Source organism: Gossypium arboreum, chromosome 6, assembly GCF_025698485.1.
Source record: "Gossypium arboreum isolate Shixiya-1 chromosome 6, ASM2569848v2, whole genome shotgun sequence".
Classification (NCBI taxonomy): domain Eukaryota; kingdom Viridiplantae; phylum Streptophyta; class Magnoliopsida; order Malvales; family Malvaceae; genus Gossypium; species Gossypium arboreum.
Window position 1 is genome coordinate 92,647,858 of NC_069075.1, and position 16,241 is coordinate 92,664,098.

The 16,241-nt window shown below is 34.8% G+C and overlaps 1 non-coding gene across 1 annotated transcript; it reads right to left on the reverse strand.

The window, feature by feature from the left end:
• Window positions 1-8,511: 8,511 nt before the first annotated feature.
• On the reverse strand, window positions 8,512-8,618 carry LOC128294790 (small nucleolar RNA R71). The gene has a single exon (XR_008285097.1). It is a non-coding gene; the product is annotated as a small nucleolar RNA R71 (small nucleolar RNA).
• Window positions 8,619-16,241: the final 7,623 nt, after the last annotated feature.

The window sequence follows — 16,241 nt, forward strand, 5'->3', positions numbered from 1 at the left end:
TTTTTCATCTGCATTGTGGGTATGAAATTTCAAATATTTTTATAGGTGAAATATTTCAAATATCATTATGTTTATATGTAAAATATTTTAAATAATTATTTCAAACACATATACAAAAATATATAATATTCCAATTTACTACACTCATGATATGGATTGAAAGATAAATATTACACATATAAAAATTATATTTACTAAAATAATTATATTTGTAATAATTATTTGATTTTATAAATAAAATAATTATTAATTAAAAAGATAAATAAAAAATTAAAAACTTGAAAACAATATATTTATTAATTATAAACATTAATTAAAAATAATAAACAACATGAAATAAAAAAATTAAAATGTTTATAAAAGGAATCAAACTTAAACCTAAGACTCAAGGATGAAATCGTAATTATCTAACAATCTAACCAAAAGAGCTAAAGGAATTGAACCCGGGGCTTAAGGACAAAAGCACTAACATTAAACCATTTGACCAAAAGAAATGAGTTGTCTATTTTCAGTTGATGTGGATGAAAGCGCAACCTATATGACGCATTTTTCTTTCTCTTTCCAAAAACAAAATAGATCGGTTGTGACCACCCCAACCCGACCTAGACGATAGACACGAGCCGAAGAGATCACATTAATCATCGAATTGCTATTATCTTTTTTTCAAATCCATTCTCAATTCTAAACTTATTCTATAATAATGAATATCTCATATTAATCAATTAAAAACTAACATTAAGTTAGTAGCGGAAAATAAATCAATAATATTTGTATAAAAATTAACCTGTTTAAAACACTTAATAAATAAACAACATTCTAAAATCATTATCAATAAGAAATATTAAGTATAAATCATTCCATCTATATAAATACCTATTAATATCATGCATCCTAATTGATATAATTAAAAATAATTGCCCCATACCACAATTTTTAATAAAATAAAATGATAATCATAATAATAAATAATAAATCATGGGCAAGAACAAGTCAAGACCCTTCGGGGGCTATGTTTACGTCTTAGTCTGTTAGGTTATCTGAAAAGATGGAAAATAAGGGGAGTGAGCTATGGAAGCTCAGCGGGAATCCCTTTACAATAAATCAAATCAATATTCAAATATGTATGTTAATCATAATAATCAAATCAATACGACAATTCAAGTTTTTCACTTTAAACAAGCAGAACATTAATAGTCAGTCGAAGTCAATTAAACAAATCTACTATAGAGTCATAATATCATTCACATTAGATATATGCACCTTTATCAATTCAGTCGTTTCATGATGTACTTTTCAATGAGCATTCATAATATGTCATGCAATGATCATTTAACATTTTGTTTAACAAATGATAATCGTACCCTCGAGCACTAAATCACACATGAATGGGGAGTTCCCCAAAACACCCTATACCTTTTTACTCCGTTCATGGACTTTTTCCACTACATTTATTGGGTCTAGATAAAAGCTACCGTTTTGCTGAAGGTCCACAACCGCTAGCAGTTAAAAGCTGTTAGAGGGAACGTGGACGCCCAATAACAATAATATTGTAACAATCTATTTTCAGTGAAGTCAGAATAGTGGTTTCGGGACCACAAATTTAAGCCCGAAAGAAAATTTATTTTAATATTATTTTATGGTCTACTGTATGATAAAAAAATCGTATAAAAAATTTGTTAGGAAAATTTTATCGATTTCATGCTTAATTGAGAAAAGGACCAAATTGCATAAAATGTAAAAGTTGAATACTGTAGCTAAAAGGATCAAATAGCTATGGAATTCAAAATTTGAGGTCCTTATATAGAAAATAGACCATTAAGAGGAGTTAGTAGATAAGTTTTGATGATTCATCTATGGAAAATTAAATAAAGAAAAGGATGAAATTGGAAAGTAAAATAATAAAAGACGATAAATGATAAAATAATGAAAATATCATCATTTTATATCATCTTTCCCAAATAAAAACATGGAAACATAGTTTAGAAGAGCTTGAAGATAGCAAGTTATTTTGGTTCAATTAGGTGAGTATTCAAGTCCCGTTTTTAGTAATTTTTATGTTTCTGAGATCATAATAGCTTAATTTAGCTATCTCAAGGATTAATTTGCAAAGTTACCAAAGTATTAGGGTTTTTACATGGATGAGTATATATGAATTATGAAATTTACGATAGAAAATGAAAGGTTGTTGATAGATAAACAACTTTTGTAAAGTGAATTTTGATGAAATTATGATTTAGGGACTAAATTGTAAAGTTGTAAATTCATGGAAAAATTTTAAATTTTATGAAATACATGTGTTGTTAATGTTACATGTAAGAATTGGTTAGGCTTGAAATAAGGGTTAGATTGCATGAATTTCATTTTCTGAGCCTAGGGATAAAATTGTCATTAAATTAACGTATAGGGGCAAAATGATAATTTTGCCTAGGATGTAAATTAAATTGAATTGAATATGAAATGTATTAATTTGAGTCAAATTTACTCGTATAGATCTGGATAGATCAAATATAGAGCTAGATTGAGGTAAAGAAAAAGTATCGGATTAGTACCCTACAAACACGAACATTGTCGAGGTAAGTTTGTGTAACTAAATTGTGTATATTTATATGTTTGAATTGAATGTTTTATATGTAAATTATGTAAATTATATATGTATGAAAGAAATCACATATCCGACAATATCTGACAAGAAATAAATCCCGTTTGAACAAATGAAATTAGGTGGATACAGGGTTCTTGAAGTGGTTGTGGTTCTGCATATGTTGCGAACACACCATAGCTCGCAAGAGTGTCCCGTTATAGCTCACATGAGTATTCGGATATAAGCTCTCTTGAGCTTTCTGATACATGATCTTCCAAGCTTCCCGTATATATGCTCCTATGAGCATTCTGATCAGTAGTGATCATGCATGTGTTGTGGACACACCGCAGCTCTTATGAGCATCCCGATATATAGCTATCCGGAGCTTCTCGATTAAGAGCTCTTTCATGAGCTTCCTGATAATAGCTCTTCAAAGTTACTTATTAAGCTCGCATGAGCTTTCTGATTTAAGCTCTTACGAGCTTTCTGTTAGTGAGCCCGGGTAAGCTTCCCGTTACAAGCTCACATGAACTTTCTATTATTTGGCTTGGAAAAGCTTCTCGTTTAAATGCTTAATGAGCATTCTTGAATAAGAATTGATGGATTTCAAACTCATACCCTTCATGTGTACTACCCTTGTATCTATTGATATTTTAAATGATTCAACGGGTAAAGTTCTGATATGAGATAATATAAATTCAAGATGAATTACTATGAGAAATATTTGAAGTACAAAGATATGATATGTACATGTTCACGTATACTTGAAGTGATAGATATATGTATGTGGAAATTGAATATTGATGAGCTCATTCATGTTTTTTAGTATTTATGTGAATTATATGACTAAAATAATTGATGAGGATATGTGTTTAGGAAATTGGCCAAATTGATTTGAGCATGTTTAGTTAGCTTACCTTAATGTGAAATAAATGGTAAGTTAATTTCTTATTATATAGACTTACTAAGCTTTAAAGCTTACTCTATTTTATTTCCTCTGTTTTATAGTATTCGGAAGCTCGTAAAGGTTGGAAGCAGGTCAGATCACACTATCCCTAATAAGCCATAAAAGTAACATGTTTTTGTTCCCATTCTTGATGCATTTTTGGATGATTTATTATGTAAATTAGTGAATTTGATGCTCCTAATCCTTTAAATTCATGTTTCTATACTTAGGTGAGCATAGGGAAGTGAAAGGAGAAAAAACGGGCCAAAATAGGACAAATAGAGCTGTTTTCAGAATCCATACAGCCTGGGCAATTTCACACAGGCTAGACACATGCCCGTGTGAGACACACGGGCTGGCCACACGCCCTTGTGCCAGCTCGTGTTGATTTTGAACCTTGCTTCTCTTTTACACAAAAAAACCTATTTTTAGGGTTTCTAAGCATTCTAAAGTTTATAAATACATATTAGAAGAGGAAAAAAGAGAACAGGCAGAGTAGAACGAAGAAATTCCTCGAAGGACTCCGCCGGAATCAACTCAGAAGCAAATCTCCTTCAAGAATGAAAATTTCCATTGAATTTTCCTTCAAAGTTTTATTGGGTTTCTTATGTCTTGTTGTTATTCTAATTTTGATATGTTTCCATTCCGGATTATGAACTAAATTCCCTAGATACCTAGGGAAGATGAAACCTATGATGGATCTTATTATTTGATTTTCTGAATTACATGAAAAATACTAGATTCTTGTTCTCAATTATGTATGCTTATTTCTTGCTTTAATATTTTCAAGATATTAATTCAAGTGTGATGTGCTTATTTCAGTGGAGCAAAAGTCCCTGTTTAAGAGTAGATTTGGCATAATTGAGTGGAGTTGTATGCAATCCTAGAAATAGGACAACATAAATCTACAAGATTAGAGTCAAATCTAATAGGGGAATCCATAGATCTAGTTAATGCGACAATAGGGGTTTTAATTAGGAAGATATTTCAATTAATCAACCTAGAGTTAGTTGTTCTTACTCTTGAAAGAGATATTAATATAATTTAGGGATTTCTAAGGATCAAGGCACAAGTGAATAAATTGTTAATAAATTGTTTAATTCGGATTTAGCATAATAAGTGAAGTCTAGGTGGATTCTTTCCTGGGTATTGGAACATCCCGATTTTGGGCTTAGTTGGAATAGTGTTTTGAGACCACAAATCCGAAGTAGAAATATTTTTTTACGATTTTTTGAGGTCTATGGCATGATTTCATGATTGTGTGAAAGTTTCATGAAGAAATTTTGTGAATAAGTGTCCAATTTGAATTTTAGGACTAAATTGCAAAAGTTACAAAATTAGAGATTCTAGAAGCTTTAGGTATGAAAGGCTTTATATTATTAATTAGAGGTCCTTAAATAGCAATTTTCCCAATTTCTATTTTTATGGACAAAAATGGGCATGTATGGGTAAAATTTTAAAGAAAGGCCTTAAGGGCATTTTTGTCATTTGGTAAATAAAAGAATTAAAAGGGAAAATGAAGTGAAAATCTTGTCCATATTCTTTAAGGGTGTGCCAAAATTTCTAAGGACCATAGCTAGGGTTTTTCTTCAACTTTTCAAGCTTGAAAGTAAGTACATCCTAGCCCCGTTTTTGATGTTCTTTATGTTTTTAAGATCCTTGAAGCATGATCTAGCTATTTCTACCATTATTTTGAGCTAGGTTCATGTTCAAAAACTTAACCATGTGTGTCATACATGTATTTTGGTGTTTAATGGAGGAATATGAAAGTTTGATGCATGATAAATATCTTTTAGTAAGTGATTTTTCATGAAAACCCCTAAAAGGACCTTTTTGTGAAAGTTGTAAAAATGAGTAGTAAAAATCTAAATTGAAGGAAAATGTGGGATGTTATGAGTATGTGTTAGGTTCGAATAGGCTTGGGTAATAAAGAAAAAGAGTACATTACATTTTACGAGCCTAGGGACTAATTTGTAAATACATAAAAGTTTAGGGGCAAAATAATAATTTTGCAAAATATGATTTATGAGCTGTTTTGAATAATGTGATAATTAAATAAGTGAAATTTGCTATTATCGATCAAGAAAAACAGAGTCTAGGCCTAGACTGGGGAAAGAGCAAGATCTTGGACTAAATCGAATTAATTGTCCATATTTTGTACCAAGGTAAGTTTGTGTGTAAATAATTCAACATTATGTTATTATGTAATTAAATGCTTTAATATTGCATGAACTCTATGATTGTTTTTGTGGATTGATTAATGTGATTTGATGACGATTCGACGAAGAATTGGTACCATGATATCCTGGTTGAACCTTAGGGATAGTTGGGATACAAATGTCATAAAGTTAGAGATATGCACGATCCCATGTAAGACCGTGTCTGGGACATGGCATTGACATCGATATGTGATCCCATGTAAGACCATGTATGGGACATGGCATTGGCATCAATATGAGACACCATGTATGACCATGTCTGGGACATGGCACTGACATCGATATGTGATCCCATGTAAGACCATATCTGGGATATGGCATTGGCATCCGACTATGTGAATGTGATTTCCCTAGTATCCTTTAGTATTCCAAGTGGTTCAACGGGTAATCCCAAGATTAAGTCAACGAGTTGACAAGGTATGAACATGTTGAAAGGGTACAGGTATGTACACCAAGCTCATTAACGTTAAGATTATAGAAACGATGAGATATCGGTAAGAAGTGGATGAATGAATTATGATATAGGGTTTTATTGTACACTATGTAAATGACATGTTTTAAGATGTATTTATGATGCTTGATGACATTGTGATAAGTTATATTATGTTTATGTATATAATAATGCTTGGTTAATGTTGTTAATTATTTACATGCAACTTACTAAGCTATATGCTTACTCCCCTTTCTTTTTCCATTTTTCTTATAGTATGCCAAGCTAGCTCAGGGATAGAAGGACGTTGGAGCTCGATTCACACTATTAAACTAATCTTTTGGGGTATAATGAATTTAAGTATTTTGAGTATGTCATGTATAGGGACTTAGTCTTTTTGTTATATGTCATATTGATTTAGCCAAATGTGTTGGCTTATGATGATATTTGATTCATTTTGTTTAAGGCCATGAGATGTGGCTTATTATGAATATTGTGTTGTAAGCCAATTCAATTATGCATGTATGTGCCAATGCCATTATGATATGGCCCATGGTTATTGATAGTTGAATGATGATGGTCGTTTCATGTGTGAATAAGTTAATATGTTAATACATGTATACAATCTAGGGAATATTATTTATTTGTATATGTGTGTGTTGGTAAAATTGGTTTTCCATGATATGGAGTCTTAATCAAGTACAATGTGATGCGAAGTTGTCATGCATGAGCTATGTTCATGAAGGTTTAGGTACATGAAATTTATGTCATGTGGAGATGCCATTGAAGTCATGTTTGTGTATGTGCAATTAAGGGTGACAATTGGCTTGGAAAATAACATCAATAATTGTCCACACGGACATGTGTTTAGGCCGTGTGTGACGTGTCTAGGCCGTGTGTGACACACGGTTTACCCCATGGGCATGTGGTCCGGCCGTGTGTCCCCTGCATAATTAATGCAAAACAGAATGCCCGGTAGTAAACACACGGGGAGGGACCCGGCCGTGTGTCTCAGCCGTGTGGAGGACACGGCCTTGGGACATGGGTGTGTGCCCTTGCTGTATGAAGTCTGCACTCAATTTTGAGAATTTAATTCGCCACACGAATTAAGCACATGGGCATGTCTTGTGGCCGTGTGACCTCATTTTACTAATGACATCATAAACAGAGAGTTACACGAGTTGAGGACGCAGGCGTGTCCCAAGCCACATGGGCGTGTGTGATCACACGGCCTACCCACACGGGCGTGTGACTCTCCAAAACATGAAAATTTTCTAAGTGTTTTCAAATTTCTGAAGGTTTTCGGTTTAGTCCCGAAGCACTTCCGATGTATGTTTTAGGCTTTGTAGGCCTATAATTGGGACGGTATGAATATAACGAAAAGCTTTAAATTTGGACAGAAATTCATGTCTCGATTTTGTATGAATGCTTGTGTTTAAGTCTGGTAATGCCTCGTACTCTATTCTGGCGTCGAATACGGGTAAGGGGTGTTACATTTAGTAGTATCAGACTATTCGATATTCCCGACTCACCATAGCTATACTACTATTCGATAGGTGCACTTTCCTTTGTCGTGATTTTAGTTAGTTTAGTGATCATCAAGTTTTTGGCATCGTTGCCAGGGACTAAGATATTAGGAACACTTGATTTTTATTAATTTAACCATTTTTATTTTTATTGTATTTTATTTTTATTTTTAATTTAATTTTTGTTTTCTAATTCTTCTTTTGTTTGCTTCTGGTAGGTTCCTTTAGTTTATGACTAGAAGAAACCCATCAGGACCTTTAGTATTCGATAGTGAGATTGATAGCACAACTCACAGAAACCGTAGAGAAGCAAGGCATAGTCGACATAATATAGTGAAAGAGCAAGAGGACGTGATAATTATTACTGAGGAGATGGCTGAAAATTAGAATATTCAGCTACCTCATGTGGTTGCCACATATCCTGTAAATCCAAATCTTGCTCCTCGTACTATGTACGTTTATGCCAAGCCCCCTCTAACTGAGGCTGAATCGAGTATTGTGAAACCTGCTATTGCTGCGAATAACTTTGAAATGAAGCCAAACACTATTCAGATGATTCTATATTTTGTTCAGTTCGATGGTTTGTAAGATGAAGATTCAAATACTCATTTGGCTACTTTTTGGAATTTTATGAAACTTTCAAGATTAATGGCATTTCTGACGATGCCATTTGCCTACAGTTGTTTCCCTTCTCATTGAGAAATAAGCCTAAATAGTGGTTGAACTCCCTACCAAGAGGTTCTATCACTACACGGGATCAAATGACCGGAAAGTTCTTATTGAAGTATTTTCCACCGGCTAAGATAGCTAAGTTGAGGAATGATATCTCTTCATTCGTGCAAATGAATTTAAAGACCCTATATGATGCATGGGAGAGGTATAAAGATTTATTGAGAAGGTGCCCTCACCATGGGTTACCTCTATGGCTACATGTTCAAACCTTCTACAACGGTTTGAATCCCTCAACTAGGCAATTGATCGATGCAGCCGTCGATGGGACTCTGAATAACAAAACACTTGAAGTGGCTTATGAGTTTATAGAAGAGATGTCACCAAATAATTATCAGTGGCAAGTCATGAGGACGAAGCCGATGAAAGTAGCCAGTGTTTTTAATGTAGATGCGGTCACTATGTTATCAAATCAAGTACAAATTGGTTTATATGGTTCTACGCAGGTACATCCGGTGATGCAATGCAATTCAAATGGAGGAGGAATGAACAATCTAGAATATCTACCCCACAGTCCTAGCACAGAGAACGAACAAGTCAACTATATGGGTAATAGTTCTAGACCTCAGAACAATCCTTACAATAACACTTACAATGCAGGTTGGAGGAACCGTCCCAATTTCTCTTAGAGTGGTCAAGGAAATCAAAGACCACAACCCTTTCCGGGCTTTCAACCACCTTACCAACAAGAGAAAAAGCCGAATGTCGAGGAGATGTTGACGAAGTTTATTTCAGTGTCAGAAACTCGCCTCCAAAACACCAAAATGACACTCAAAAATCAACAAGCATTGATTCAAGGGCTCGAGAACCAAAAAGGATAGCTTGCTAAGTTGATTTCAGAAAAAGCAGCTTCATGCAATTACTGTTCGAGATAAAAAAAAGGGTTAGTTGAATCTAAACCAGAACCGAGGCAAGAAAATTTGGTAAATAAAGGTAAAGTTGAGGTAAGCCAAGATAAGCAAGAATCGGTTGATAAGGAGTATAAACCTCGTGTGCCATATCCCAATGCGACAAAGAAAGACCACACAAACGAACAATTTGGTAAATTTCTTAAACTTTTGACAAAGTTACATATCAACTTACCATTTATTGAAGCTTTTTCGCAGATGCCCAATTCAGTAAAATTTTTAAAGGAGCTTTTAGCAAACAAACGGAAGCTAGATGATTCATCGTACGTGGAGCTAAATGCAGTGTGCTCAGCCGTTCTGCAAAATAAACTACCCAACAAATTGAAAGATCTAGGGAGTTTTACTATTCCTTGTTTAATTGGTAGTTTAAATGTTAATAATGCTTTGGCTGATTTAGGGGCAAGTATTAATGTCATGCCCTATAAAATGTTTAAACAATTAGGTCTTGGGAAATCCAAACAAACTAGGATGAGTATTCAATTAGCAAATAGAACCATTAGAATTCCTAGGGGTATTATTGAAGACGTACTTGTCAAAATTGATAAATTCATTTCCCAGTTGATTTTGTTGTTTTAGACATGGATGAGGATAGTGACATACCTCTAATTTTAGGATGACCCATTTTAGAAACTGTTAGAACCATTATTGATGTTGGTATATGTGAATTAATACTTTGTGTAGGTGATGACACGATTAAACTTCAAGCTCATGATTCTGCTAACATATCCAGTGATCAAGTTGATTATACGAGTACTGTTAATATGAGTAACCTTGTGGCTCAACATTTTTTGCAGGAAACACCTCGAAAAAATGTGATAAAGGCAAGTTCCAACTTATGCGACAAAAATAGAACAAATCATGAAGAAAGAAGGCTACAGATCAATTAACTAGACGAATGGCGAACACAAGTCAAGGAGAAATCGAGAATACACGATGCAGAACCAAAGCAATGCCATGACAAGCATAAGGATGGAACAAACCAATTTAAGGTTGGGGACCAAGTATTCTTAGATAAAATGGACCCTCGAATTTCTACTTCAGAGCGTAATGCAAATTGAGCAACTCCTTTTACAGTACTGAGTGTCTTTCTATATGGTACAATCGAGGTTAATCATTTTGAATTTGACACTTTTAAGGTAAATATTACTCGGTTCAAACCTTTTTTTGGTAATAGAATTGATAGCGAGAAAGAGGAGTTTCGACTTCATGAACCACCATGACCATGCGAATACGTGATAAGTCAAGCTTAGACTTTAAATAAGCACTTCTCGGGAGGCAACTCGAGCTTTAACATTACTAATTTCCTAATTTTATCTCAGGATATATTTAAAATTAATAAATTAATTTTAAAAAAAGTGTTTTATAACCTGCACAGCCTAGATACACGGGCGTGTCCTTAGCCATATGGACTCTAGGACCTAGTTTTGAAATTTTTAAAAAATTGATAGTGAGTTACACGGCTTGGTGACACGACCGTGTAACCAACATGGCATGGACACATGAGTGTGTCCTTGGCCGTGTAGAGCCCGAGACTTAATTTTTCCAAAAATCGATAGAGACCCGGCCTAAAATAGGCCACACAGGCATGTGACATGGCCGTGTGGACCACACGGCTTGGACGCACGGGTGTGTCCTCGACCATCTGAAACCTGGAGCTAAAATTTTCAATTTTAAAACAAGTCAGATAGTTACACAAGCAAGGCACATGGCCGTGTGTGAGACACGGCCAAGCCACATGAGCCTGTGGGAGGTCACACAGGCATGGGAGAAGCGAATGAAGTTGCACCCAGCCATGCGACACGGCTGTGTGTGCCACACGGCATAGACACACGAGCTTGTCGAGGCCGTGTGAAGATTGGGCTTGTATTTTTAAAATGCACACGAGCTAAAAACACACCACACAAGCATGTGAGACGACTGCGTGGCTCAACACGGGCCTCACACGATCGTGTCCCCTTTCTTAAAACAAACCATGATTTGATTTTCTAAAAATTTGTCTTCATCTTGCCCTAAACCTTCCTTCCTTAGCTACCATCAGCCCTCTTTTTCCATTTCGGCTGGCCACCTCTCGCCTATCGTTGCCCGTACCAACCGACCCTTCCCTTCTCTTCCCTTTTCCCTTCTCTTTTCCCTATTCTCTTCTTCTATTGCCGTACCTACCCTCTCCCCTTGCATCACTCTTCCATCACCATGACACCACCCAACCCCACCCTCTCCTCACCAACTGCCCCTTTCAGCCCCGACCGACCAGCCACCCAAACGACCACCCCTACCTCCCGTTCTAGACTAGCCCTAACCAACCCCCAACCTTGCTCCGACCGATCCTTCCCCTTTCTTCCCTTTCTTTTCTCCCATCTCTCACTCGGCCACCCTCACTCTGTCGACCACCCCATAACCCCCACCTTGCGCGCATCATCACCATTGAACCACCACTGATCTGCCGCCATTCATAACTCCAGCCATAGCAACAGCCATCGATTACCTTTTCCTTTCCTTTTCTCATTATTATTTATTTATTATTATTTTATTTTATTTTATCTTTATTAGTTTTACTAGTTTTACTGATTATTATTACTTTATTGCTTTATTCGTTCTTGTTAGTTAGTTCTTTACTGATAATTTTATGTCCATGCTTAATTTAATTTAGGACATCAACAGTATTTTGCATTTATTTTGCTTTATGATCATTTTCTTTTTGATTTTATTCATATTCTTCATGCCTATTCAATTTTATATTGCTCATCTATTTAGCTTTATACTGTGTAGTAGCATTATTATAAGTCAATTTTCTTTTGTTGAGCTAAACGTGGATGTTTAGTTCTTATTAGCTTGCCTATTATGTTGCTTAGTCAATTAGATTTATTTAATTACTTTATTGTAGGAATATTATGACGAACACTCGTGGCAAGTCTAAGGTAGCCGTCCTCGCTTCGAAAAAACGAAAGACCACTGGTGCGACCTCATTCTCGAGCGCTTCTGCTGAGGCCCACCACCCTTATCTCCAATTTTCGACGGGCCCCTAGGAGGATCTATTTCAGTTACTTCACCAGAGCCCACTCGGTCTAGGCTACTGTATCGATTGGGTCACATTGGAGCAGGTCCGACTAGCTGATAATGTTCACACCTTCATTACCACAACTCTGTGGGATAGATTCTTCTCTATCATCGAGCCCACCTACATGGTGCTTACTTTGGAGCTCTGCGCGACATTTCTTCTACAGTAGGTCATGACGACTCATGATGAGCCAGGTACCATCACCTTCTGACTTGGTGGTTTGGTACGTCAGATGAGTGTCCTCGAGTTTGGTGCTGCTATGAGACTTTACACTTAGGAGTTCATGACTGTCAAAAATTTCCCCCATCTACATTGGCACGTCCATTACACACTATCATGGTCTTGTACAGATCTTACAGCGGGCTAGACACTTTATGATGTGAGTCACTTGAAGGCAACATCTCTCTCTCTAGCTTTAGGGTACCTTCACGTACTTTTAGCACGTACTTTGATTGGTAGGAGGGAGAGCACCGGAGTTGTCAATATTCACAATGCATACTTGATACGTGATATTCGTGACAGGTTTTAAATATTTATAATGAATCATTCTTGAAACTAACTATTATCACGATGAAGGCAAGTGTACCTATCAAACAGTAGCATAGCTTTAGCAAAACCGGATTATCGAACCCAAAGGAACTAAAAGTACTAGTATTAACTTTCTTTTTATTATCTAGCCTAAAAAATAAAAGGGTTTTGTTTATCTAACTAATTAACTAAACTAAGAAATCACAGAAAATAGAATTGGGAAATTACTTTTGGAAAAATGATTGAATTAAGACAATACCTAAGGAAAAATCCACCTAGACTTCACTTGTTATTTGACTCCGAATCGGACGATTTATTCATTTGACTTGATCCGTAGAAATCCCAAAGCTATATTATTATCCCTCTCGAGACTAACAATGTCTAACCCTAGGTTGAATAATTGAAATCTCTTTCTAATTAACTCCCTAGGGTTGTATTAACTCGATCTATGGATCCCCTTATTAGGTTTCACCCTAATCCGGCAAAATCTTGTCACCCTATCTCTAGGCGCGCAATCAACTCTGCTTAATTATGACAAATGTACTCTTAGACAGAGTCTATTCCTCCTCTGAATAAGAGCTTAACTTGAATCAATATCCTGGAATGTAACGCTCCCGTACCCGAGACCATTGTTAGAGTCGACCACGAGGTGTTAACGAACTTAATTCATTAATTAAACAGCTCAAACAATTTGTTTTTAAAATTTCCAGACAAGCTGGCTAACTGCGTAATAGTCGCTTAAAAATTCATATCTCGAGTTTCGAAACTCAAAATTAAGATCTGTAAATTTTTCCTGAAACTAGAATCATATATCGGTCTACTAATTTTTTCCTAGAATTTTTGGTCTGGCAAATTAGTACAGTTTATTAGTTAAAATCTCCCCTATGTTAGGGTTCTACTGCTCTGACCCCTATGTATTACAAATTAGATATCTCTCTTTACAAAATTTCTCTGATTATGTCATTTGTTTATCTTAAAACTAGACTAAATAAGGAATCTGTTCATATAAAGAATGACTTCTAATTATTTTTTTACAATTTATGGTGAATTTTTAAATTCAAAACAGGGGATTCCAGAGACCACTCTGACCCTGTTCCACCAAAATTTAAATATCTCATAAAATATAACTCATTTTCCTGTTTTGTTCCATCCATTTGAAAATAGACCTATCAAGCTTCAATTTCATTTAATTTCATTTCTACTATTTTTAGTGATTTTTCAAATTCACATCACAGCTGCTGTCTGATTCTGTTTTGTGGCCAATTTTACCTTTCCAATGATTTTCATGGTTTAGTTAAGACATAAAGTATACATGTTATCATATATAAACTTGATTAGCCATTCCAATAGCTAATCATTTACAAACCCTTTTCTTACCAAACCATAACCATATCATATGATCATTTACACGAAGTGAGTATAGTGCTATACATGCCACATTCAAAATATACAAGCCATTTTACCAATTTAGGTCTTCGGATAGTGTGAACGAGCCTTCGACCTATCCTGATTCTCAAGCCGGCTTGTCAAAACTACACCAAATGAAAAGGAGGGAGTAAGCATAAATGCTTAGTAAGTTCACATGCAAATAATAAGTAACATGATTATGCAATCCAACATAAACATCATTAAAACACTCATAACATAAGAATACTTACTATCTTACCACAATTTTGTCTCACCAAGTTCTCAACCAAGGATTAAACTCATACCTGTCCATTTTCACTTCTTCAACACATTCATCATCGAATCACTTTCTTTTTAAGTATTCTCCATATTCTCTTAGGATTCTTCCGTTGAACACATCGGAATATAATTTCGGATACGCGGATAGTGTGCACGTAAGTGCTATACTCATAACTGAACAAGCTCAATAGCTTTTGAAATCTATGTAGCCAAGCTACCATGTAACCCGCCCGTAAACAAACTCAGACTCAACTCAATGAGCTCGAGCGTTCACATTTATAAGTGAACTCGGACTCAACTCAACGAGCTCGGATGCCTAGTTACATCTCACGAACTCGGACTCAACTCAACGAGTTTGGAACTCAACCATCCTAGTGACATGTCACTTGTACCCTAATCTATTCCCAAGGTTCAAACGGGATTCGTCTTAATTACACTTTTAATCACCTTCTTCGAAATGTAGAAACCGATACTTGCTAGCATCTCATACTTATCAATCAAGTTATTCACATAATTTGCATATTACAATTTAATAATTCACAAAGCATAATATTTCATGATAATAAGAATCATATCATATAAATATCATTAAATCACTTAAAATAAAAATTATGTTACCTTATTTACACATGAACTTACCTCGATACAAAATATTAACAATTGAGCCTATTACTTGTAAACTTTGTTTTTCCCTCGATCACGACTTGAATCTTGTTTCTCTTGAACTATAATACCAAATTAATTTTATTTAATACATACATTTATCAAAACAGCCCTTAGTAAGAACTTTGGTAAAATTACCATTTTGCCCCTAAACTTTCATATATTTGCACTTTTGCCCCAAGGATCGTAAATTAAACCTCGTCCTATTTTCTTATGTTTTATGACATGCTGATCATTTTTCCCTCCTATGGAAACATCAAATTCACACTCTAACATGTACTTATGAATATTAGGTATTTTTACCGATTAAGCCCTTTTACTCGTTTTCACTTAAAACCGAGTAGCACAAGTTGTTGAACATAATTTAAAACCTCATATTATATCATAAAACACCAAAATACACAAATTTCACCTATGGGTATTTTTCCAAATATGAACCCTAGGTTGAATTATTACTAGCATAAGTTAAATCGAGCTACCGGGATTTCAAAAACATAAAAATCATTAAAAACGGGGCTTGAAATCACTTACTATGAAGCTTGGAAGTTGAAGAAACCCTAGCTATGGAGAGAGGTAAGATTCGACCAAGGCTTGATGAAGATGAACACATTTTGGCCTTAATTTCCATTTTAATTAATTTTAATTACAAAATGACTAAAATACCTTTAATACCTTTCTTTGAAAATTTTCATGTATAATCCCATTTTTGTCCAAAAGTTTAGGAATTGGTCAAATTTCTATTTAAGACCTCCTAATTAATATTCCAAAGCAATTTCATACTAAAAACTTCTAGAATACAAGTTTTGCAAATGATTCGATTTAGTCCCTAATTTCAACTTAAGCACTTTATGCACAGAATTTCCTCACGAAATTTTCACACAATCATGAAATCATATCATAAACCTCAAAATAATTATAAAATATTTATTTTTACCTCGTATTTGTGGTCATGAAACCACTATTCTGATTA